Below are 26,366 nucleotides of genomic sequence, written 5' to 3'. Positions count from 1 at the left end.
ATGTTTTATTAATATACCGTAGCTGCGTGTGTCAAATATGAGTCATTAAATGACTCCCGCCTCCTGGTGGTAGAGGGCGCTAGTGATCCTTCTTGTGACTACTCGGCTGCAGAAGAAGTGACAACAAGCAGTAACAGTTAGCAGCAATCGTTTATTTTTTCCTCTCGCTGGCACTTTTAACATGGAGGATTACATATCTAAAATAAAACAGTTTTCTAAACTGGACTTTCAATCGAAGCAAGAGGTAATAATTAAAGGAAGATCTCCATCGAGACAGAGAGACTTTTAAAACTGAAGAAAGATAAGGAAGACTTCTATAAACAAGTTATCGATGCTTTTGTTCAGAAGGAGCTGCGCATGGACTTCATTTATAAGTAAAGGTAAGACCATAATAACATTTTTTTAATTAAATGTGCTTTTCATGATGGTATCCTTACATCACACTCAAATTTATAAGCGCAGGCCTAAATTTACCGCATGCCTTTGGTAAGCGCCGGAGTGAGAAGAGGTTTTAAAAGAATTAGCGCATGCTTACATTTACCGCATGCCTTTGGTAAGCGCCGGAGTGAGAAGAGGTTTTAAATTAATTACCGCCCCGGCGCTAATTCAAGGAAATACGGTAACTGAAAAATGAGCTATAAGAAAAAAAACTAGCATGATAATGTTAGCAGGCTAACATGCTAATAGTTAGCATGTGTGAAGTACTGAAATATTTGCCTGTGAGATGTAGACCTGCACAATTAGCTAAAAAGCTTCAATCAATCAAAGTTGACTTATATAGCCCTAAATCACGAGTGTCTCAAAGGGCTGCACTAGTATGTTCACTACTTTATTTAAGGATATTCGGTACGATACCGCCTCTAAAAAGTACCGGTTCGACCAAATGACACAATATGTTACTGCGAGGGATGTCCGATAATGGCTTTTTTGCCGATATCCGATATTCCGATATTGTCCAACTCTTAATTACCGATACCGATATATACAGTCGTGGAATTAACACATTATTATGCCTAATTTGGACAACCAGGTATGGTGAAGATAAAGTCCTTTTTAAAACAAATTAATAAAATAAGATAAATAAATTAAAAACATTTTCTTGAATAAAAAAGAAAGTAAAACAATATAAAAACAGTTACCGGGTACATAGCAACTAGTAATGAATGAAAATGAGTAAAATTACAATATCGGCAGGCCGATATTATCGGACATCTCTCGTTACTGCATTTGCCCGCAGACTAATTAGGAGTCCTTGTTTGTTTACTTACTACTAAAAGACAAGTTGTCTGTCAATCAATCAATCAAAGTTTACTTTTATAGCCCTAAATCACGAATGTCTCAAAGGGCTGCACTAGTATGTTCACTATTTTATTCAAGGACATTCGGTACCATACCGCCTCTAAAAAGTACTGGTTCGACCAAATGAAACAATGTTACTGCAGACTAATTAAGAGCCTTTGTTTGTTTACTTACTACTAAAAGACGAGTTGTCTAAAAGATTGCATGCTAACATGTTAACAGTTAGCATACATCCAGTAAAAAAAAACATTTGACAGTGAGGTGTAATACCGGCAAAATGAGTTGAAAGCCAGCTGCTAAAGTGAGCATGCTAACAATCTCAACTTAACATGTTAACAGTTAGCACGCGTGTGGTCACAAAATATTTGACTCTGAATTGTACACTTGCAAAACTAGCTGTAAAACTTATATAACTTTATTATGCTAACATGCTAAACTTAACATGCTAACAGTTAGCATGTGCCAAGTAACACAATATTTGACTCTGAAGTGTACATTTGCAAACTTAGCTATACGAATAATTTTTGGTGATTTAACCCCCAATTCCAACCCTTGATGCTGAGTGCCAAGCAGGGAGGTAATGGGTCCCATTTTTATAGTCTTTGGTATGACTCGGCCGGGGTTTGAACTCACAACCTACCCATCTCAGGGCGGACACTCTAACCACTAGGGGGTGATCAAGGGTGATGGGTCAAATGCAGAGAATAATTTCGCCACACCTAGTGTGTGTGTGACAATCATTGGTACTTTAACTTTAACTCTAACTCCTATATTAACTTTAGTATGCTAACATGCTAAACTTAACATGCTAGCAGTTAGCATGCGTGTCATAACAAAATATTTGGCTCTGAATACGTATGAAATAACTAAAAAGCTTACATGGCAACGCTAGCATGCTGACATGCTAACAGCTATCATTCGTCAAGTAACAAAGTATTTGAGTCTGAGACAGCTCGTATATTAACTTTAGTACGCTACCATACTAAACTTACCATGCTAACAGTTAGCATGTGCAAATTAACTAACTATTTGGCTCTGAAGTGAATACGTATGATATTAACAAAAAGGCTAACATGTTAACGCTAGAATGCTGACATGCTAACAGCTATCATTTATCAAGTAACAAAGTATTTGATACTGAGACAACTCGTATATTACCTTTAGTACACTACCATACTAAACTTACCATGCTAACAGTTAGCATGTGCAGAGTAACTAAATATTTGGCTCTGAAGTGAATACGTTTGAAATTAACTAAAAGGCTAACATGGTATCGTTAGCATGCTGACATGCTAACAGCTATCATTCATCAAGTAACAAAGTATTTGAGTCTGAGACGACTATACTAACTTTAGTACGCTAACATGCTAACAGTTACCATGCGTGTCATAACAAAATATTTGGCTTTGAAGTGAATACGTTTGAAATCAACTAAAAGGCTAACATGTTATCGTTAGCATGCTGACATGCTAACAGCTATCATTCGTCAAGTAACAAAGTATTTGAGTCTGAGACAGCTCGTATATTAACTTTAGTACGCTACCATACTAAACTTACCATGCTAACAGTTAGCATGTGCAAAGTAACAAAATATTTGGCTTTGAAGTGAATACGTATGAAATTAACTAAAAGGCTAACACGTTAACGTTTGCATGCTGACATGCTAACAGCTATCATTCATCAAGTAACAAAGTATTTGAGTCTGAGACGAGTATATTAACTTTAGTACGCTACCATACTAAACTTACCATGCTAACAGTTAGCATGTGCAGAGTAACTAAATATTTGGCTCTGAAGTGAATACGTTTGAAATTAACTAAAAGGCTAACATGGTATCGTTAGCATGCTGACATGCTAACAGCTATCATTCATCAAGTAACAAAGTATTTGAGTCTGAGACGACTATACTAACTTTAGTACGCTAACATGCTAACAGTTACCATGCGTGTCATAACAAAATATTTGGCTTTGAAGTGAATACGTTTGAAATTAACTAAAAGGCTAACATGTTATCGTTAGCATGCTGACATGCTAACAGCTATCATTCGTCAAGTAACAAAGTATTTGAGTCTGAGACGAGTATATTAACTTTAGTACGCTACCATACTAAACTTACCATGCTAACAGTTAGCATGTGCAAAGTAACAAAATATTTGGCTTTGAAGTGAATACGTATGAAATTAACTAAAAGGCTAACACGTTAACGTTTGCATGCTGACATGCTAACAGCTATCATTCATCAAGTAACAAAGTATTTGAGTCTGAGACGAGTATATTAACTTTAGTACGCTACCATACTAAACTTACCATGCTAACAGTTAGCATGTGCAAAGTAACTAAATATTTGGCTCTGAAGTGAATACGTTTGAAATTAACTAAATGGCTAACATGGTATCGTTAGCATGCTGAGATGCTAACAGCTATCATTCATCAAGATACTGAGACAGTTTAACAAAGCTAGCGTGCTAACATTAGCATGCTCACAGTCAGGAGACAAGACAGCCTGGCAAACAAAGCAGGCTTAAACAGGAAATAAAAGCCCTGAAAGATACGCTCCCTTCAACGCCAAATTTCAAAGCTGGTGCATGATGGGTAAACAGGCAGAAGGAGAACATTCCTTTGTAACACTTCCATTAACCCACAAAACTGCTTTTGCGACTTGGCTTAATTAGCGTTGGTATTGACCAATCACACGGCTGCTTCCTAATTAGACCTGCAGCTCCCGCACCTTTCCCCGTACCTCTTTGTAGTCCACGCGGGCCTGCAGGGGGACAACCCCCCCATCTAATTAGAGGCCTGCCAGTGGAACTTGCCGGCAACAAAGCGAGCTATTCATGTTGGCGGCGCGCTGAAAAAAGGCTGCGGAATTGGTGTAACGAGGGAGGATCTTGTCTTTGAAGCACGTCGTCAGCCCACTCGCGCTCCGTCTGCTGGCCGTCCGTCATGGCTTGTGGCGGGGGAGGGGAGACGGGAGTGCGACTCCAACACTTGACCTTTTCTGACATGCTGTCCTCACCCGGCGCTCCACGTGTCGCAGTAACAACCAAACCAAGTCATGGCCGTTCTCACGACTGTTAAGTAACAGAAACATTCCACTTTTTCTCCACCCAGCATCACAGTTGCTGCCCGTTTAGGTGGCACAGCAGCTGGCAGGAAGTGATCTCCCGTAGTTGACAGGAAGTGATCTTCCAAGGTTGACAAGAAAGACAGGAAGTGATTTTCCAAGGTTCACAGTAAAGATAGGAAGTGATCTTCCATGGTTGCCATGAACGGCAGGAAGTGACCTTCCATGGTTGACAGGAAGTGATCTTCCATGGTTGACATGAACAGCAGGAAGTGATCTTCCATGGTTGCTATGAACGACAGGAAGTGATCTCCCATGGTTTCTATGAACGGCAGGAAGTGATCTTTCAAGGTTAACAGGAAAGACATGCAGTGATCTTCCGTGGTTGACAGGAAAGACAGGATGTGATCTTCCAAGGTTGACAGGAAAGACAAGAAGTGATCTTCCTATGTTGACAGGAAGTGATCTTCCATGGTTGACATAAACGACAGGAAGTGATCTTCCAAGGTTAACATAAACGACAGGAAGTGATCTTTCAAGGTTAACATTAACGGCAGGAAGTGATCTTCCATGGTTGACATAAATGACAGGAAGGGATTTTCCATGGTTGCCATGAACGACAGGAAGTGATCTTTCAAGGTTAACAGGAAAGGCAGGAAGTGATCTTCCATGGTTGCCATGAACAGCAGGAAGTGATCTTCCATGGTTGCTATGAACGACAGGAAGTGATCTCCCATGGTTTCTATGAACGACAGGAAGTGATCTTTCAAGGTTAACAGGAAAGGCAGGAAGTGATCTTCCATGGTTGCCATGAACAGCAGGAAGTGATCTTCCATGGTTGCTATGAACGACAGGAAGTGATCTCCCATGGTTTCTATGAACGACAGGAAGTGATCTCCCATGGTTTCTATGAACGACAGGAAGTGATCTTTCAAGGTTAACAGGAAAGACATGGAGTGATCTTCCGTGGTTGACAGGAAAGACAGGATGTGATCTTCCAAGGTTGACAGGAAAGACAAGAAGTGATCTTCCTATGTTGACAGGAAGTGATCTTCCATGGTTGACATAAACGACAGGAAGTGATCTTCCAAGGTTAACATTAACGGCAGGAAGTGATCTTCCATGGTTGACAGGAAGTGATCTTCCATGGTTGACATGAACAGCAGGAAGTGATCTTCCATGGTTGCTATGAACGACAGGAAGTGATCTCCCATGGTTTCTATGAACGACAGGAAGTGATCTTTCAAGGTTAACGGGAAAGACATGCAGTGATCTTCCGTGGTTGACAGGAAAGACAGGATGTGATCTTCCAAGGTTGACAGGAAAGACAAGAAGTGATCTTCCTATGTTGACAGGAAGTGATCTTCCATGGTTGACAGGAAGTGATCTTCCATGGTTGACATAAACGACAGGAAGTGATCTTTCAAGGTTAACATTAACGGCAGGAAGTGATCTTCCATGGTTGACATAAATGACAGGAAGGGATTTTCCATGGTTGCCATGAACGACAGGAAGTGATCTTTCAAGGTTAACAGGAAAGGCAGGAAGTGATCTTCCATGGTTGCCATGAACAGCAGGAAGTGATCTTCCATGGTTGCTATGAACGACAGGAAGTGATCTCCCATGGTTTCTATGAACGACAGGAAGTGATCTTTCAAGGTTAACAGGAAAGACATGGAGTGATCTTCCGTGGTTGACAGGAAAGACAGGATGTGATCTTCCAAGGTTGACAGGAAAGACAAGAAGTGATCTTCCTATGTTGACAGGAAGTGATCTTCCATGGTTGACATAAACGACAGGAAGTGATCTTCCAAGGTTAACATTAACGGCAGGAAGTGATCTTCCATGGTTGACATAAATGACAGGAAGGGATTTTCCATGGTTGCCATGAACGACAGGAAGTGATCTTTCAAGGTTAACAGGAAAGGCAGGAAGTGATCTTCCATGGTTGCCATGAACGGCAGGAAGTGATCTTCCATGGTTGACATGAAGGACAGGAAGTGATCTTCCATGGTTGACATGAAGGACAGGAAGTGATTTTCCATGGTTGACATGAAGGACAGGAAGTGATCTTCCATGGTTGCCATGAACAACAGGAAGTGATCTTTCAAGGTTAACAGGAAAGACAGGAAATGATCTTCTGTGGTTGACAGGAAAGACAGGACGTGATCTTTAAAGGTTGACAGGATAGACCGGAAGTGATCTTCCAAGGTTGACAGGAAAGACAGAAAATGATCTTCCATGGTTGACATGAACGGCGGGAAGTTATCTTCCATGGTTGACATGAAGGGCAGGAAGTGATCTTCCATGGTTGACATGAACGGCAGGAAGGGATCTTTCATGGTTGACATGAACGGCAGGAAGTGATCTTCCATGGTTGACATGAACAACAGGAAGTGATCTTCCAAGGTTAACATTAACGACGGAAGTGATCTTTCGTGGTTGACATGAAGGACAGGAAGTGATCTTCCGTGGTTGACATGAAGGACAGGAAGTAGTCTTCCAAGCTTGACAGGAAGTGATCTTCCATGGTTGACATGAAGGACAGGAAGTGATCTTCCATGGTTGACATAAACAACAAGAAGTGAACTTCCAAGGTTAACATTAATGGCAGGAAGTGATCTTTCAAGGTTAACATTAACGGCAGGAAGTGGTCTTTTGTGGTTGACATGAACGACGGGAAGTGATCTTCCAAGCTTGACAGGAAGGGATCTTCCATGGTTGACAGGAAGTGATCTTCCATGGTTGACATGAACGGCAGGAAGTGATCTTCCATGGTTGACATAAATGACAGGAAGTGATCTTCCAAGGTTGACATTAACGGCAGGAAGTGATCTTCCATGGTTGACATAAACGACAGGAAGTGATCTTCCAAGGTTGACATTAACGGCAGGAAGTGATCTTTCGTGGTTGACATGAACGACAGGAAGTGATCTTCCATAGTTGACATGAACGGCAGGAAGTGATCTTTCGTGGTTGACATGAACGACAGGAAGTGAACTTCCGTAGTTGACATGAACGGCAGGAAGTGATCTTCCATGGTTGACATAAACGACAGGAAGTGATCTTTCATGGTTGACAGAAACGGCAGGAAGTGATCTTCCGTGGTTGACATGAAGGACTGGAAGTGATCTTCCGTGGTTGACATGAAGGACAGGAAGTGATCTTCCGTGGTTGACATGAAGGACAGGAAGTGATCTTCCGTGGTTGACATGAAGGACAGGAAGTGATCTTCCATAGTTGACATGAACGGCAGGAAGTGATCTTTCGTGGTTGACATGAACGACAGGAAGTGATCTTCCATGGTTGACAAACGACTGGAAGTGATCTTTCATGGTTGACATAAACGGCAGGAAGTGATCTTCCATGGTTGACATAAACGACAGGAAGTGATCTTTCATGGTTGACATAAACGGCAGGAAGTGATCTTCCATGGTTGACATAAACGACAGGAAGTGATCTTCCAAGGTTAACATTTAACGGCAGGAAGTGATCTTTCGTGGTTGACATGAACGGCAGGAAGTGATATTTCGTGGTTGACATGAACGACAGGAAGTGATCTTCCATGGTTGACAAACGACTGGAAGTGATCTTTCATGGTTGACATAAACGGCAGGAAGTGATCTTCCATGGTTGACATAAACGACAGGAAGTGATCTTCCAAGGTTAACATTTAACGGCAGGAAGTGATCTTTCGTGGTTGACATGAACGGCAGGAAGTGATATTTCGTGGTTGACATGAACGACAGGAAGTGATCTTCCATGGTTGACAAACGACTGGAAGTGATCTTTCATGGTTGACATAAACGGCAGGAAGTGATCTTCCATGGTTGACATAAACGACAGGAAGTGATCTTCCAAGGTTAACATTTAACGGCAGGAAGTGATCTTTCGTGGTTGACATGAACGACAGGAAGTGATCTTTTGTGGTTGACATGAACGACAGGAAGTGATCTTCCAAGCTTGACAGGAAGTGATCTTCCATGTTTGACATAAACGACAGGAAGTGATCTTTTGTGGTTGACATGAACGACAGGAAGTGATCTTCCAAGCTTGAGAGGAAGTGATCTTCCATGTTTGACATAAACGACAGGAAGTGATCTTCCATGGTTGACATGAACGACAGGAAGTGATCTTCCAAGGTTGACAGGAAGTGATCTTCCATGTTTGACATAAACGACAGGAAGTGATCTTTTGTGGTTGACATGAACGACAGGAAGTGATCTTCCAAGCTTGAGAGGAAGTGATCTTCCATGTTTGACATAAACGACAGGAAGTGATTTCTCCATGGTTGACATGAACGACAGGAAGTGATCTTTCATGGTTATCGTGAACGACAGGAAGTTATTTTTCCATGGTTGACAGGAAGGGATGTTCCATGGTTAACATGAACAAGAGGAAGTGATCTTCCGTGGTTGGCATGAAGGACAGGAAGTGATCTTCCATGGTTGACATGAAGGACAGGAAGTGATCTTCTGTGGTTGACATGAAGGACAGGAAGTGATCTTCCATGGTTGACATATACGACAGGAAGTGATCTTCCAAAGCTAACATTAACGGCAGGAAGTGATCTTTCGTGGTTGACAGGAAGTGATCTTTCGTGGTTGACATGAACGACAGGAAGTGATCTTCCATGGTTGACATGAACGACAGGAAGTGATCTTCCATGGTTATCGTGAACGACAGGAAGTGATTTTTCAATGGTTAACATGAACAAGAGGAAGTGATCTTCCGTGGTTGACATGAAGGACAGGAAGTGATCTTCCGTGGTTGACATGAACGACAGGAAGTGATCTTTCAAGGTTGACAGGAAGTGATCTTCCTTGGTTAACAGGAAGTGATTTTCAATGGTTGACATGAACGACAGGAAGTGATCTTCCATGGTTGACATGAACGACAGGAAGTGATCTTCCATGGTTGACATGAACGACAGGAAGTGATCTTCCATGGTTATCGTGAACGACAGGAAGTGATTTTTCAATGGTTAACATGAACAAGAGGAAGTGATCTTCCGTGGTTGACATGAAGGACAGGAAGTGATCTTCCGTGGTTGACATGAACGACAGGAAGTGATCTTTCAAGGTTGACAGGAAGTGATCTTCCATGGTTAACAGGAAGTGATTTTCCATGGTTGACATGAACGACAGGAAGTGATCTTCCATGGTTGACATAAACAACAGGAAGTGATCTTCCATGGTTGGCATTAACGACAGGAAGTGATCTTCCATGGTTATCGTGAACGACAGGAAGTGAATTTTCAATGGTTAACATGAACAAGAGGAAGTGATCTTCCGTGGTTTACATGAAGGACAGGAAGTGATCTTCCGTAGTTGACATGAACGACAGGAAGTGATCTTTCAAGGTTGACAGGAAGTGATCTTCCATGGTTAACAGGAAGTGATTTTCAATGGTTGACATGAACGACAGGAAGTGATCTTCCATGGTTGACATGAACGACAGGAAGTGATCTTCCATGGTTGACATGAACGACAGGAAGTGATCTTCCATGGTTGACATTAACGACAGGAAGTGATCTTTCATGGTTGACAGAAACGGCAGGAAGTGATCTTCCGTGGTTGACATGAAGGACTGGAAGTGATCTTCCGTGGTTGACATGAAGGACAGGAAGTGATCTTCCGTGGTTGACATGAAGGACAGGAAGTGATCTTCCGTGGTTGACATGAACGACAGGAAGTGATCTTTCAAGGTTGACAGGAAGTGATCTTCCATGGTTAACAGGAAGTGATTTTCCATGGTTGACATGAACGACAGGAAGTGATCTTCCATGGTTGACATGAACGACAGGAAGTGATCTTCCATGGTTGGCATTAACGACAGGAAGTGATCTTCCATGGTTATCGTGAACGACAGGAAGTGATTTTTCCATGGTTGACAGGAAGTGATCTTCCATGGTTGACATAAACGACAGGAAGTGATCTTCCAAAGTTAACATTAACGGCAGGAAGTGATATTTCGTGGTTGACAGGAAGTGATCTTTTGTTGTTGACATGAACGACAGGAAGTGATCTTCCATGGTTGACAGGAAGTGATCTTCCATGGTTGGCATGAACGACAGGAAGTGATCTTCCATGGTTATCGTGAACGACAGGAAGTGATCTTCCATGGTTATCGTGAACGACAGGAAGTGATGTTCCATGGTTAACATGAACGACAGGAAGTGATCTTCCATGGTTGACAGGAAGTACATAATGAATAAAATGACTGTGGCTGGTTCACTATCACTATAATAATATCATAAATCCACTTCTGTTATTGCCAACTTCCTAGTTGCTTTCCTGCATGAAAGTATTTTGTCGTCTTTGACTTTCCTTCTTCTTTTCCTTCGTCTTGGCCAATTTCCATCAGCTTCTGGAAAGATTCACATAATAAGTAACGTCATGTTTCCTGTGTAGATGTAATCAGTTGTTGGTCTATAAGCGGCCTTATTGCTGTTTTTTTTTTATCACATCTGTTCTGTTTATTATCTAGTTTTCTGTACATTACAAACATTTATTGCCTTTTAGCCATTTGTGCTGCCGTCTTTTTTTATTAGAGTTAATGTAGCTTGACTGTTTATGCACCATTGTTATGACGCCCATTGTCCAGCTCTAAAAGATATTCATCCCTCAAGTCTTCTATTGCCTCAGGGGTATAGCAATGTCTCAGTTTCATTGGCAATCCATGTCTAAGAAAATGATAAATAAATCAATAAAAATAAATATAATCGAGTTAAAATACAAAAAGCAATTTAATCCAGAAGGTCGTACAAAAAGAAAGTAATTTTCCTTAAAGAAATCGTTTAAATCTAATTAATCTGTTGTAGACACTGAAAAGTATTAGCACTGAACACATTTGATAAATATATCCATAGATAGATAGATGAGCGCTATTTAAAAAAAAAACAACATTTTATGAATATTACATGCATTTAACATCTTTATAAACCCTAAACGCAGCTTACAAGCACATTGAATATGGGTGCTCAAAAAAAATCTATTCATCCGAATTGCGATTCTATTTTAAACTGATTCTAAATCGATTCATCATTTTTAAGAATCGTTTTTTAAAGAAGACATTTTTTCGGCCAGTTTGGCGTTTACTTGCTGTGCATAAATATAACAAATATACAAAGTATTTTTGAAGTCCATACCTGCAAAATTAGCAAAAAGCTAGCCGTTAATGTTAGCATGGGAACATGCTAAATGTAACATGACGTAACAAAACAGGTGGCATGTTAAAGTCACAAAATATTTGACTCTAAAGTGAGTATGTACAAAAATTTGCTAAAAGGCTGACATTGGAACAATAGCATGCTAACATGCTACTAACAGAGTATTCGACTTGGAAAGTGTATACTTGCAAAATTAGCTGGAAAGCTTGTATGCTAACATGCATTTTGTATTCTAACTGATTTTCGCAAGGTATTGTTTGGTATAATAATTGTCATGACACTTTTTTAAAACAGGTTACAGGTTAGAAAAGCTCCTTCTGGTTACATGAAATATATTTTATAAATATGTAGTCTCATAAAAAAAATAAATAAATAAAAAAATAAATGTTTTATGGACTTTTAAAAAAAATTATGAATTACCGTATTTTTCGGAGTATAAGTTGCACCGGAGTATAAGTCGCATCTGCCGAAAATGCATAATAAAGAAGTAAAAAAACATATATAAGTCGCACTATGAAAAAAACTGTGACTTATAGTCCGAAAAATACGGTAATTTAGAATCAGGGGGATTGAAAATTCAAATGTGAATCGATTTTTTTTGTGCACCTCTGTCAAGTACTGTACCGCAGAGTGGTGAGGAAACATGGTAAAAAAAAATACAAAAACATTATGGTATGTTTTAAACTGAATTACTGTAAATTGAAAAATTTTGGCAATCGTTTTTTATTTGCCGTAAAATCTATGGTCGTTTTTACAGTGCATTACTGTAAACTGATAACGATACTTTTTATTGTTTTTGAAGCGTTTTGTAACATGGCTCCAGTCAGACTTCTGTTGAATTGTACATTTTTAGTTCTTTTACTAGCAATTAGCATGGCTTCTCCTCTCCTCCTCCTATGTTTTTGTCACGTGTTTCCGCACCATTTTTGAGTTTTAAAACCGTCTGTACTTACTTAATTTCAGTGGTGTCCGAATAGAGGCCCGGGGGCCATTTTTTAAACACATTTAAAAATAATATTACACAAAAAGTTGAAACGGGTGAAATGTAAGGAGAAAACGTTGCAGTAATGACACTAATAACACTCATTTTCCATGTAGGGCTGGGCAAAGTGGACCAAAACTGATATTGTGGTATTTGTAGGCCGAATGGTGATATACGTATATTCGGTATCCTAAACAAAGAAAAAGTGCTTCAGGTTGCCTAAGTGTTTTTATGGCAAAATAACCAGAGTTGAGAGTACTGACATTATTTTTGTTGTAAGTAGTAACGTGTTGTTTATTCTCATGAAGTAACTAGTTAGCCGTTATGTCAAAGCCGTTTATTTTTAACACTTTTATGACTGGGGCACTTTAGCTCCATTGTGCTTTGTTGTTGTCGTTTTTCTAATCGGAGTGCTGTTCGGCTTCTGGACGTCCATAGCGTTTCTATTTGATTCTTTATTCATCACTCCAAGCAACGTTTGTAAGTTTTACAATATAACTAAAACAATTCTTCTTGACTAAAGCGTCCCATGAGTGACGTCTGTAGGACTGTTTTCATGCATATTTGTACGTGCTATCGTCATTTAATTAAGCTAGCGCTGTTAGCATTAGTTAATATGCTAGCAGGTTTATTAGTTTCTGTGTTGGTTTTATTAACTTATAATTCTTTTTGTATTGTTTCGGTGTCACAAATCCCTCAGTAAATTCACCAAAACGTCACGGTGGAGTTATTGAGTCTCTTTAGTTGATTAGAGAGCTAGCTCCCGCACCGAGTGGGTCCATGACGATGACTTCTGTTTTGTTTGATCAGCCATTTTACTGCCGTGTTTGGAAACAAAGAAGGCATGTAAATAATTATATACAAAATATTTCTGTGAATAACTCATTTCACAACGTGTATATCTGCGTCTTATAGTCCGGTACGGCTAATATATGGAAAATATTTTTTCTTCTGAATTTTAGTGGGTGCGTCTTATATACCAGTGTGCTCTATAGTCCGGAAAATACGGTACCGTGTCTTTGCAATAAATAAAAAAAGAGGGTTTTATTTGACAACAAATTAAAACTTTGTCTCAACGGATGGATCTGAAGTTTATTTACAGATGTTTTATCTTTGAAAGTACACCAAAAATAATATATGACTTGTTATTTTACACTTTAATGGGTCCCTGGGACCTTAACATGGCATTGTACATGGTAATTGGGATTTGTTATATATTGTATATATTATATAAAAATACAATATAATATAGTAACTAGAGATGTCCGATAATGGCTTTTTTGCCGAAATCCGATATTCCGATATTGTCCAACTCTTAATTACCGATTCCGATATCAACCGATACCAATATATACAGTCGTGGAATTAACACATTATTATGCCTAATTTTGTTGTGATGCCTCGCTGGATGCATTAAACAATGTAACAAGGTTTTCCAAAATAAATCAACTCAAGTTATGGAAAAAAATGCCAACATGGCACTGCCATATTTGTTATTGAAGTCACAGCAGCTTGGAATTTGGGATATGCTTTCCTTGAGAGAGCATGAGGAGGTGGAGCTGGGGGGTAGCGGGGGGTGTATATTGTAGTGTCCCGGAAGAGTTAGTGCTGCAAGGGGTTCTGAGTATTTGTTCTGTTGTGTTTATGTTGTGTTACGGTGCGGATGTTCTCCCGAAATGTGTTTGTCATTCTTGTTTGGTGTGGGTTCACAGTGTGGCGTATATTTGTAACAGTATTAAAGTTGTTTATACGGCCACCCTCAGTGTGACCTGTATGGCTGTTGACCAAGTATGCGTGGCATTCACTTGAGTGTGTGCAAAGCCGTAGATATTATGTGATTGGGCCGGCACGCAAAGGCAGTGCCTTTAAGGCACGCCTCCAATATTGTTGTCTGGGTGGAAATCGGGAGAAATTTGGGAGAATGGTTGCCCCGGGAGATTTTCGGGAGGGGCACTGAAATTCGGGAGTCTCCCGGGAAAATCGGGAGGGTTGGCAAGTATGACTGGGAGACGCAACTGCTCTGTACTTCTCCCTACGTCCGTGTACCACTCCGTACAGCGGCGTTTTAAAAAGTCATACATTTTACTTTTTGAAACCGATACCGATAATTTCCGATATTACATTTTAAAGCATTTATCGGCCGATAATATCGGCAGTCTGATAATATCGGACATCTCTAATAATAACATATCAGTATATATTTTATACTGTATATTTAATATGTAAATATTACATATGTTATATTTTATATTGCTACTATGGTACATTGTTTGTCTACTTTATATCTGCATTACCCTTTCCATCCTTTGTAACTGAGCTACTGTGTGGAACAATTTCCCTAGTGGATCAATAAAGTTTGTCTAACTCTAAGGCTAAGTTCTGTAAAATTGAGGGAAGTTCTAAATAAATAAATAAATGATAAATGGGTTGTACTTGTATAGCGCTTTTCTACCTTCAAGGTACTCTTTGACACTACTTCCACATTTACCCATTCACACACACATTCACACACTGATGGAGGGAGCTGCCATGCAAGGCGCTAACCAGCACCCATCAGGAGCAAGGGTGAAGTGTCTTGCTCAGGACACAACGGACATGACGAGGTTGGTACTAGGTGGGGATTGAACCAGGGACCCTCGGGTTGCGCACGGCCACTCTCCCACTGCGCCAATATGTATGTGTATTAGTTTTAAAAACGAAAAATATCAAAATGGCCCCCGAATGCTATCATTTTTTAGTAGGCGGTGGAAAACCGCCTCAGTGGAAAACACTTGGACGCCCCTGCTTATTTTCATATAATTACACAACCCATATTTGGACGTTTGTCTGTTGATTCAGAACCGTCCACGTCCCAATCGTGATTCATCATTTCATTAGCACCCGCGCTAACATGCATGCTAGCTGTAGGTATGGTTAGCAGTCTGTTTTTTTTTTTTTTGTTTTGCTCCACGGTTTGCCTCTGTCGTCTTTATCGTCTTCAAGGATCCTCAGGACGAGGTCAGCCAGTTTGAGGTTTTGAATCCAAGGGTAATGTTTACGTTCTTGCGAGTGTGGAAAAACAAGACAACTAGATAAATGTCCATCAAATAGTGCGGGCGGGGGAGGGGTACTGTTCTTTGTACTGTATGGCCTTGTTTGTTTTCTATGAGCTGTACTGCCCCCCCACCCACCACCCACCACCCTAACAATCCTCATTTTATGTCACCCAGGGCGGAGACGAGGCGGACTGTGCGACGCGGGAGACCCCAGGAAATAATTAGCCGTGCCGGCACACACAGAATGACTGGTAGGTGGACGCCACGTGCACCGTGCACGCTTTTTATTTGTTTTATGTTTATGACGTGCGAGGGCTGGCCTCGGGGTCGTAGCTGCTGCCTGCTCAGCTATGCCGTTTCCTTAGAAGCTTATTATGAATCATTTTATGAGCGTGTCGGCGGGTTGTTGCCTAATGGCATTTCTGCGGACTTGAAGGCAGTTTGAACGTTGCAGGCTGCAGCGTGTTCCTCTGCATTGAAATATAATAAATGAATTTAACAATGGTTGTGTTTGGGGCTTACGTGGGTCCTGCTTTGATGGCGACGTGCAGTTTTACCCCACAGGACTGTTTTGTGGTGGCGGGTTAAGGGGGGCCAAATGAACTTATTATCCCTTTCGCTGTCGGCTTTTCCTTTTTACTGCAGTTTTTACACCGAATGCCCTTCCTGCCACTACCCTGGCCGGGAATTGAACCATTAAAGGTAGTAATATGTACAGTTACTAGGGATGATACTCGAAACCGGTTTTCCCGGTTGTTCGATAAGAAAAGAACCGAGTCCTCGGACTCGAATCCCTTTTTAAGAACCGGTACCCGTTATCGAGACCACTATAGTAAAGAAAAAGAGTTGGTTCTTTATTCGAATCCCGTCCCGACCAGAAATGCCCCTTGAGACATCACAAGAAATGACGTCACGTAGCTCAGTCATTAGGCGCAGATAGGGAAAGCAGGAAAAACAATGGACCGGAAAAAGCGCTCCAAGGTGTAATACAGTTCAAAACAAAAAGGTATAATCCAATGAATAACTTTACTGAGAGATCTCAGCAGGGTACAAACACATGACGAACACTTTTACGACCAACCGGAAACTGTCACGACCTGGACTATGGCGTGGTTTGTTCTCCCGAGGTGCAAAAGATTTGGACCAGATATGACTTGCAGGTGAATACATATTTAACTTTACTATAACAAAAGGAACAAACTAAAGGCGCGCACAAGGCGGAAGTACAAACTTGACAAATGAAACAAATACTTGCACGTGGGCAAAAAACTAAGGACATGAACAAAAGTCGCTAACTGTGGCATGAATCGAAAAAAACGTACTTGGACATGGCATGAAGTGCGCAGAGGTAAACAGAGTGTGACAGGGGTATGATGTCGCCAGAAAGACAAACTGAAAACAATGAACTTAAATACCACAGACATGATTAGCGAAAACAGGTGCGTGACTCAAAATGTGAAACAGGTGCGTGACGTGACAGGTGAAGACTAATGGTTGCTATGGTGACAAAACAAGAGTGCACAATGAGTCCAAATTGTGGAACAGGTGAAGCTAATGGGTAATTATGGAAACAAGACAAGGGAGTGAAAAGCAGGAACTAAAAAGAGTCCAAAACCAGACAGCTCATGGCCAAACAAAAACATGATCAACACAGACATGACAGGAAACATAGCAACCAGGCTCGCAACGCACCTCCTTTACGGCAGCTGTCGCAACCGCAGCACATACATACATATATATATATACAACGATCTCCCTTTTTTAACTTTTGTTTTTCTTTCCTTGGAAATAAAACAAAATCACACTGTATATGTGTTGTCTGTCTATTTATAAATAATGCAGACGAGGCGTGTTGGCTGAGTTCTTGACGTTTACTTCCACAGCGTGCTCATAACCTCATTCTTAGCTGCCGGGTGGCGACATGCAACAACACTTTTCGGGGCTACCGCGCATGCTCGTCACTCCCGTTGCATGCTGGGTAGTGTAATTGTTATATTCCCTAGCTCATAACATCACATCTTTCCCCCTATAAAGTAATAATGTTAACTCAATAAAGTGTATTTCTTTTTTTAGCTTGAACTTTTCATTTGTTAGCATTGTAACCACATTTGCAAACAACTTTTCTCTTCATAGAATTTTCTTTCAATAAAGAAATAAAGTGCAAAAATGTCAAAGCATCATAACAAACAGTTGTGTCAAATAGCAGCAGAAGTGCACTTTTTGGAGAGCTGTATTATTTTCAGTTTTGTGCCCAAGGGACTGATTTTATTTAACACTATATTATTATTTATACACCTATAGTGATCACAGAGACAGGTTGTTTTTGTGTTACTGTATATATATATATATATATATATGTTTTTCTGAAAAATCCCACTTAATATACTTTGGGTAACAACAGTCAATATTTATTTATTTTATTTTATTTTTTTAGGGGGGTAGCAGTCAATATTTATTTATTTATTAGATTTTATTTTTTTCTTATATAATAAAAGTGAGCTTTTGTTAAACCAAATATTGTTTTTTTTCCCATATACAACAACCTATCTGGACTCGATAAAAGAATCGATAAGGAATCGGTTCGATAAGAGGATTCGATAATAGGCTCAAACTCGATAATTTCTTATCAAACATCATCCCTAACAGTTACACCATTTAATGATTTAAATCAGGGGTGTCCAAACCTTTTCTACTGAGAGATGCTCAATGAAAACTCAAAGCAAACAAGAGCCAATATGTAAATATCTATATCAACCTCAGATTATCTGTAGATGTTTTTTGTTTTTTTTATGTTTTATGCCCGTTTTGTTAAACAAAACACAAATAATACAATATTTCCCCCCAACACATTTTGAAAGTGGAATATTAAATGTAAAGTAATTGGAACATTAAATAGGCCAATAATTCAGAACAACATTGATTTAATTTAATTTTTTTTTTAACAATGACAGTTTGAAAAATTCCACTAAAACTCTTGGGGATCCAAAAGGGTCCCACTTCTAAAAGAGTTAAGAATAAGTATTTTTTATTTTTTTTATTTTTTACTTTCAACGCCTAAATCGCTACATCAACCTCAGATTATTTGTAAATTTTTAGAAAAGTTTTTTTTTTTTATGTTTTATGCCCGTTTTGTTAAAGAAAACCCCGTTTTTTTATGGCTAAAACACAAATAAAACTATATTTCCCCCCAAAACATTTTGAAAGTGGAATATTTCATGTAAAGTAATTGGAACATTAAATAGGCCAATAATTCAGAACAACATTGATTTTATTTAATTATATATATATTTTTAACAATGACAGTTTGAAAAATTCCACTAAAACTCTTGGGGATCCAAAAGGGTCCCACTCCTAAAAGAGTTAAAAATATGTTTTTTATTTTTAATTTTTTACTTTCAACGCCTAAATCGTTATATCAACCTCAGATTATCTGTCAATATTTAGAAAACTTTTTTTTTTTTTTATGTTTTATGCCTGTTTTGTTAAAGAAAACCCTGTTTTTTTATTGCTGAAACACAAATAATACAATATTTCCCCCCAAAACATTTTGAAAGTGGAATATTTAATGTAAAGTAATTGGAGTTAAATAGGTCAATTATTCATAACAACATTGATTTTATTTAAACATTTTTTTTTTTAACAATTATACTTTTAAAAAATCCCACTAAAATGTTTGGGTATCTAAATGGGTACCACTACTAAAATAGTTAAAAATAAGTCTTTTACTCATTTATTTTTTACTTTCAATGCCTAAATCTTTATATTAACCTCAGATTATATGTCAATATTTAGAAAACTTTTTTTGTTTATGTTTTATGCCCGTTTTGTTAAAGAAAACCCATATCTTTAGGCTAAAACACAAATAATACAATATTTCCCCCCAAAACATTTTGAAAGTGGACTATTTATTGTAAAATAATTGGAGCCTTAAATAGGTCAATAATTCATAACACATTGATTTTATTGATTTTATAATTGTTTTAACATTAAAAGTTTAAAAAAAAATCCCACTAAAATGATTGGGGATCCAACTACTAAAATAGTTAAAAATAAGTCTTTTATTCATTTATTTTTTACTTTCAATGCCTAAATCTTTATATCAACCTCAGATTATATGTCAATATTTAGAAAACTTTTTTATTTATGTTTTATGCCCATTTTGTTAAAGAAAACCCTGTTTTTTATGGCTAAAACACAAATAATACAACATTTCCCCCCAAAACATTTTGAAAGTGGACTATTTATTGTAAAGTAATTGGAGCCTTAAATAGGTTAATAATTCATAACAACATTGATTTGATTTTTTTTTTATTTATTTTTTTTAACAATGATAGTTTAAAAAAATCCCTCTAAAATTCTTGAGGATGCAAAAGGGTCCCACTCATAAAAGTGTTAAAAATAAGACTTTTTTTTTTTTAAATCTCGAGATTAACTTCAGATCTCTCTGTGGCTAATACTTTTTATTGATTTTACATGTTTTTTTTCTGTTTGTTTTATGCCTTTTTTGTCATGGAAAACTGTTTTTTATCCGTAGCAAACACCCAAAGAGTGCAATTTTTTCCATATTTCAAAGTGGACTATTTAATGTAAAGTAATTGGAGCCTCAAATAGGTCAATAATTCATAACATTGATTGTATTTAATTTTTTTTTTTAACAATAACAGTCTTAAAGGGGAACATTATCACAATTTTAGAAGGGTTAAAACCATTAAAAATCAGTTCCCAGTGGCTTATTTTATTTTTCGAAGTTTTTTTCAAAATTTTACCCATCACACAATATCCCTAAAAAAAGCTTCAAAGTGCCTGATTCTAACCATCGTTATATACACCCGTCCATTTTCCTGTGACGTCACATAGTGAATACAAGCAAACATGGCGGAAAGAACAGCAAGATATAGCGACATTAGCTCGGATTCAGACTCGGATTTCAGCGGTTTAAGCGATTCAACAGATTACGCATGTATTGAAACGGATGGTTGTAGTGTGGAGGCAGGTAGCGAAAACGAAATTGAAGAAGAAACTGAAGCTATTGAGCCATATCGGTTTGAACCGTATGCAAGCGAAACCGACGAAAACGACACGACAGCCAGCGACACGGGAGAAAGCGAGGACGAATTCGGCGATGGCCTTCTAACCAACGATTGGTATGTGTTTGTTTGGCATTAAAGGAAACTAACAACTATGAACTAGGTTTACAGCATATGAAATACATTTGGCAACAACATGCACTTTGAGAGTGCAGACAGCCCATTTCAGGCGCGCTAAGAACATATATTTTTCCACGATTTCAGCACTCAGGTTAACCATACCTAGATAGACACAAAATACTGCATTACACAAGACTACCCGAATGTACTCGAATGATTGAAAAAAATAAATGTTTTTAAGCTAAATTATTGGTAAACACAGTTTATGTATAATAATTGACGTAAAACCGCGAGTAATGAATAAAGTTTTCATCAATTAATATATTCTGTAGACATACCCTCATCCGCTCTCTTTTCCTGAAAGCTGATCTGTCCAGTTTTGGAGTTGATTTCAGCATCCGCTTTGAGTGTCGCAGGATATCCACACATTTTTGCCATCTCTGTCGTAGCATAGCTTTCGTCGGTAAAGTGTGCGGAACAAACGACTGACCATTTCGTCGGCTTTCCCCACAGCCTCGTATTTTGAACAAATTTCGTCCAATTTCTTGCCACTTTCTCATCTTTGGGCCACTGGTGCAACTTGAATCCGTCCCTGTTCGTGTTGTTACACCCTCCGACAACACACCGACGAAAGTGAGAAAATAGCGGATTGCTTCCCGATGTGACGTCACAACGTGACGTCATCGCTCCGAGAGCGAATAATAGAAAGGCGTTTATTTCGCCAAAATTCACCCATTTAGAGTTCGGAAATCAGTTAAAAAAATATATGGTCTTTTTTCTGCAACATCAAGGTATATATTGACGCTTACATAGGTCTGGTGATAATGTTCCCCTTTAAAAAAAAAATCCCACAAAAAAATTATTGGGGATCCAAAAGAGTCACACTCATAAAAGTGTTAAAAATAAGTCATACTTTTTTTTCTTCTTTTTTTTTAGTTTCCATGCCTAAATCTTTAGATCAACTTAAGATCTCTCTGTCGGTAATATTTTTTTAAATAATTTTAAATTTTTTGTTTGTTCCTTTTATTCCCTTTTTGTCATCGGGAACTATGTATTTTATTTGGCAAATACCCTAAATTTGCAATATTTTCCACATTTAAAATGGAATTTTGATGTGAAGTAGTTGGAGCTATAAATAGATCAATAATTCATAGCAACATTGATTTTGCTTCATTATTATTTTTTGAGCAATGACAGTTTTGAAAAAAAAATCAGCCTGCATGGAGGCATTGTGTTATTAGAGTCAACATTGCAACTTTTTCTTGTCACATTTCACCTGTATGCTCTTTTATTAGGTGTTTTTGTTTTTGTTTTTTTTAAATCAAATAGTATTTTTAGAACATGCCACGGGCCTTTAAAAAATTTGCTAATGGCCACAATTTGTACACCACTGAATTAAATGTTGTTATGCTGTAATTTGTGCAACACATGTCTAGTTGTAATGTTTTAGGGGACACAGATAATGTGGGAAAGACAAAGAGTGACTCAGAAACATTAAAAGGAAAACTAATATTTAATGGAGTTAGAAAATAACTTTTCTCTTTTGCTTCTTTTTGCCGATTTTTAAATGTAAAAAATGGAGACACTTTTTGGTAAATATAGCGACAAATTTGCTACGTTGGCAACACTGATCCCTACTGCTCAGTCTTCTTACTCTCTGGCAGACCAGACAGTGTGAGGTGTGTTAAGTTGACATGCTTGTAATGTCTATTTGTAATATTTGTCCATGAATGCCTGTGAAAGACTACTAGGTGTGAATAGCTGTTTGTGACCTTGCAGAGTGGCCAACAAATGACTTACTTCCTGAGGTCGACACACAGGTCGTCCAGGTTAATCCTTTTGCACAGTCTGGGTGCTGCTGGCAGGAGAAAGTCCGCCGCCGCCATCAATTGCTGTCGTTACATAATGTCACTCGTGCGCTCACTTTCATGTCAATGATGTGATTTGCTGCTTTCCACAAGATGAGGTTATGGAAAAGAAGGTATAGTTTAGTGTTCCTCAGTGTCACATTATTTGCACACAATCTCATTTTTGGGGGGGCTTTATGGGAAAGTGGGCGTGTCACACAAATCCTCCTTTTTATTTTTGGTTGAATTAATTTGTATTTATTTATTCAGTTTATTTTGAAGTATAAGGCAGGTTTTAATGTCGATGTTTCGCGCTCGTCCACACCAGCTGTCTAGAAATGAGCCGTCACGTGGTTCAATCACAACGCAGATCCAAAATGTTAAAGTGTTAAATTAAGTCATACATTTTTTTTTACTTTCATAAATCTCTATATCAACCTCAGATTATCTTTTGATATTGAAACTTATTTTTCTAAATGTGTTATGCCCGGAAACGTGTCCGACTTACTGCCGGTTTGGACTCCGCCAAGGCTGCCCTTTGTCACCGATTCTGTTCATAACTTTTATGGACAGAATTTCTAGGCGCAGTCAGGGCGTTGAGGGGATCCGGCTTGGTGGCTGCAGGATTAGGTCTCTGCTTTTTGCAGATGATGTGGTCCTGATGGCTTCATCTGGCCAGGATCTTCAGCTCGCAGCCGAGTGTGAAGCGACTGGGATGAGAATCAGCACCTCCAAGTCCGAGTCCATGGTTCTCGCCCGGAAAAGGGTAGAATGCCATCTTCGGGTTGGGGAGGAGACCCTGCCCCAAGTGGAGGAGTTTAAGTACCTCGGAGTCTTGTTCACGAGTGAGGGAAGAGTGGATCGTGAGATCGACAGGCGGATCGGTGCGGCGTCTTCAGTAATGCGGACGCTGTATCGATCCGTTGTGGTGAAGAAGGAGCTGAGCCGGAAGGCAAAGCTCTCAATTTACCGGTCGATCTACGTTCCCATCCTCACCTATGGTCATGAGCTTTGGGTTATGACCGAAAGGACAAGATCACGGGTACAAGCGGCCGAAATGAGTTTCCTCCGCCGGGTGGCAGGGCTCTCCCTTAGAGATAGGGTGAGAAGCTCTGTCATCCGGGGGGAGCTCAAAGTAAAGCCGCTGCTCCTCCACATCGAGAGGAGCCAGATGAGGTGGTTCGGGCATCTGGTCAGGATGCCACCCGATCGCCTCCCTCGGGAGGTGTTTAGGGCACGTCCGACCGGTAGGAGGCCACGGGGAAGACCCAGGACACGTTGGGAAGACTATGTCTCCCGGCTGGCCTGGGAACGCCTCGGGATCCCCCGGGAGGAGCTGGACGAAGTGGCTGGGGAGAGGGAAGTCTGGGCTTCCCTGCTTAGGCTGCTGCCCCCGCGACCCGACCTCGGATAAGCGGAAGAAGATGGATGGATGGATGGATGGTGTTATGCCCGTTTTGAAAAAAAAAAAAAATGTTTTTTTTTTATGGCTAAAACACAAATAATACAATATTTCCCCTCAAAACATTTTGAAAGTGGACTATTTAATGTAAAGTAATTGTAAAGTAATTGGAGCCTTAAATAGGTCAATCATTCATAACAATGTTGATTTTTTTTTATTTTTACAATTATAGTTTTAAAAAATCCCACTAAAAAGCGTCCCACTCCTAAAAGAGGCAAAAATAATTGGGTTTTTTGTGTGTTTTTTTTACTTTCAATGCCTGAATCTCTATATCAACTTCAGATTATCTGTCGATATTTAAAAACATTTTTTTTTAAATGTTTTATGCCCATTTTGTTAAAGAAAACCCTGTTTTTTATGGCTAGAACACAAATAATACAATATTTTCCCCCAAAACATTTTGAAAGTGATAGATCTAATGTAAAGTAATTGGAACCATAAATGGGTCAATAATTCATACCAATATTGATTTTATTTAATTATAATTTTTTTAACAATGACAGTTTAAAAAAATCCCACTAAAATTATTGGGGATCCGAAACACTCATAAAAGTGTTAAAAATAAGTCATACATTTTAATTTGTTTTTACTTTCAACGCCTAAATCTCTACATCAACAATCTGTCGATATTTAAAACATTTTTTTAAATGTTTTATGCCCATTTTGTTAAAGAAAACTCTTTTTTTTATGGCTGGAACACAAATAATACAATATTTTCCCCCAAAACATTTTGAAAGTGATAGATCTAATGTAAAGTAATTGGAACCATAAATGGGTCAATAATTCATACCAATATTGATTTTATTTAATTATAATTTTTTTTAACAATGACAGTTTAAAAAAATCCCACTAAAATTCTTGGGGATCCAAAACACTCATAAAAGTGTTAAAAATAAGTCATACATTTTTTTATTTTTTTTTACTTTCAACACTTAAATCTCTACATCAACAATCTGTCGATATTTAAAACTTTTTTTTTTTTTTAACGTTTTATGCCCATTTTGTTAAAGAAAACCCTGTTTTTTATGGCGAGAACACAAATAATACAATATTTTCCCCCAAAACATTTTGAAAGTGATAGATCTAATGTAAAGTAATTGGAACCATAAATGGGTCAATAATTCATACCAATATTGATTTTATTTAATTATAATTTTTTAACAATGACAGTTTAAAAAAATCCCACAAAAATTATTGGGGATCCGAAACACTAATAAAAGTGTTAAAAATAAGTCATACATTTAAAATGTTTTTACTTTCAACGCCTAAATCTCTACATCAACTTCAGATCTCTGTCGATAATACGTTTTTATTAGTTTTAATTTTTTTTGTCTGTTTCTTTCATGCCCTTTTTGTCATAGAAAACTATGTTTTTATATGGCAAACACCCCAAATAATCAATATTTTCCATATTTCAAAGTGGACTATTTAATGTAAAGTATTTTAAGCCATAAATTGGTCAATAATTCATAATAACATTGATTCTGATTCATTATTATGTTTTGAGCAATGATGTTATAATTTCTTATGTTTTGACTCTATCGAGCAGCGCCGTGGCTGTGGTCGACGCACACGCTGACCCTCACGCCGCACCCCTCTCATCCAAACACACATCTGGAGAGCGTAGTTGAGCTTTAATCTGCTGAGTCGTCAAGTGACTAGTGCCGGTCGGAGTAGTGCAAGCGTTCTCTTTGAACCGATACGGTACCAATTCCCTGTACACTGGAATGGATACCAGTACTCAACGGTACCAATTTTCGATACTTTTGTTTTTGCTGACAAAATCTCAGTTTTTATTACAACATTTAAAAATGAGCTGATTATGATAACTGCTGTCCAGTTGGTATATCTTGTTTTATTGTAACATTTCTGCAAGTGTGACAATTAGTTGCAAAACGTTAGTTAACATGTGTTTTATTTGTTTGTGTTGCGCCCCTAAAAAGTGTTGCTACTGTAAGTATTGTACTTATTCCGCACCAGCTGTTTGATTGTAACATGGATTTTGGTTGAAGTTTTCATTAGCACACTTGGAGGTGTTGAAATCGCCATGTGAAATCGCTAATGCTATTCAGTAGCATGTCAATAGCAAAGCCAATGTATATCAGCGCATTTTGGGAAAAGTGGAGCCTTACTTTACTTACGTTGGAGCGTTTTTTTGAGTCAATTTCTTTGTTGGCATTGAAAATCGCAATGTTATCTCAGGGCAGTTTGGCTGAGTCCAACCGGGCGTGATTTCACACGCAACCCAGGTACCATGACATAGAACCCTTGGATTTTACATGAATCTCTGCCCGGTAGTATCGCCGGGATTCAGGCGAAGCCAAAAAAAAGTACCGGGTTCACTACCCATCCCTAAATC

At 38.6% G+C, this 26,366-nt stretch overlaps 1 protein-coding gene across 1 annotated transcript in view; it reads left to right on the top strand.

Annotated features, from left to right (window-relative positions):
• Window positions 1–26,366, top strand: part of LOC133577666 (thyroid hormone receptor alpha-B) — a 441,457-nt gene that overhangs the window by 185,784 nt on the left and 229,307 nt on the right. The window contains exon 3 of the mRNA XM_061931639.2: window positions 15,726–15,802. The gene's annotated coding sequence lies outside the window, so the exon portion shown is untranslated. The remainder of the gene's footprint in view (window positions 1–15,725; window positions 15,803–26,366) is intronic.

The sequence above is a fragment of the Nerophis lumbriciformis genome, linkage group LG39, assembly GCF_033978685.3.
Source record: "Nerophis lumbriciformis linkage group LG39, RoL_Nlum_v2.1, whole genome shotgun sequence".
Lineage (NCBI taxonomy): Eukaryota > Metazoa > Chordata > Actinopteri > Syngnathiformes > Syngnathidae > Nerophis > Nerophis lumbriciformis.
This window is presented reverse-complemented; position numbering and strand designations above follow the sequence as displayed.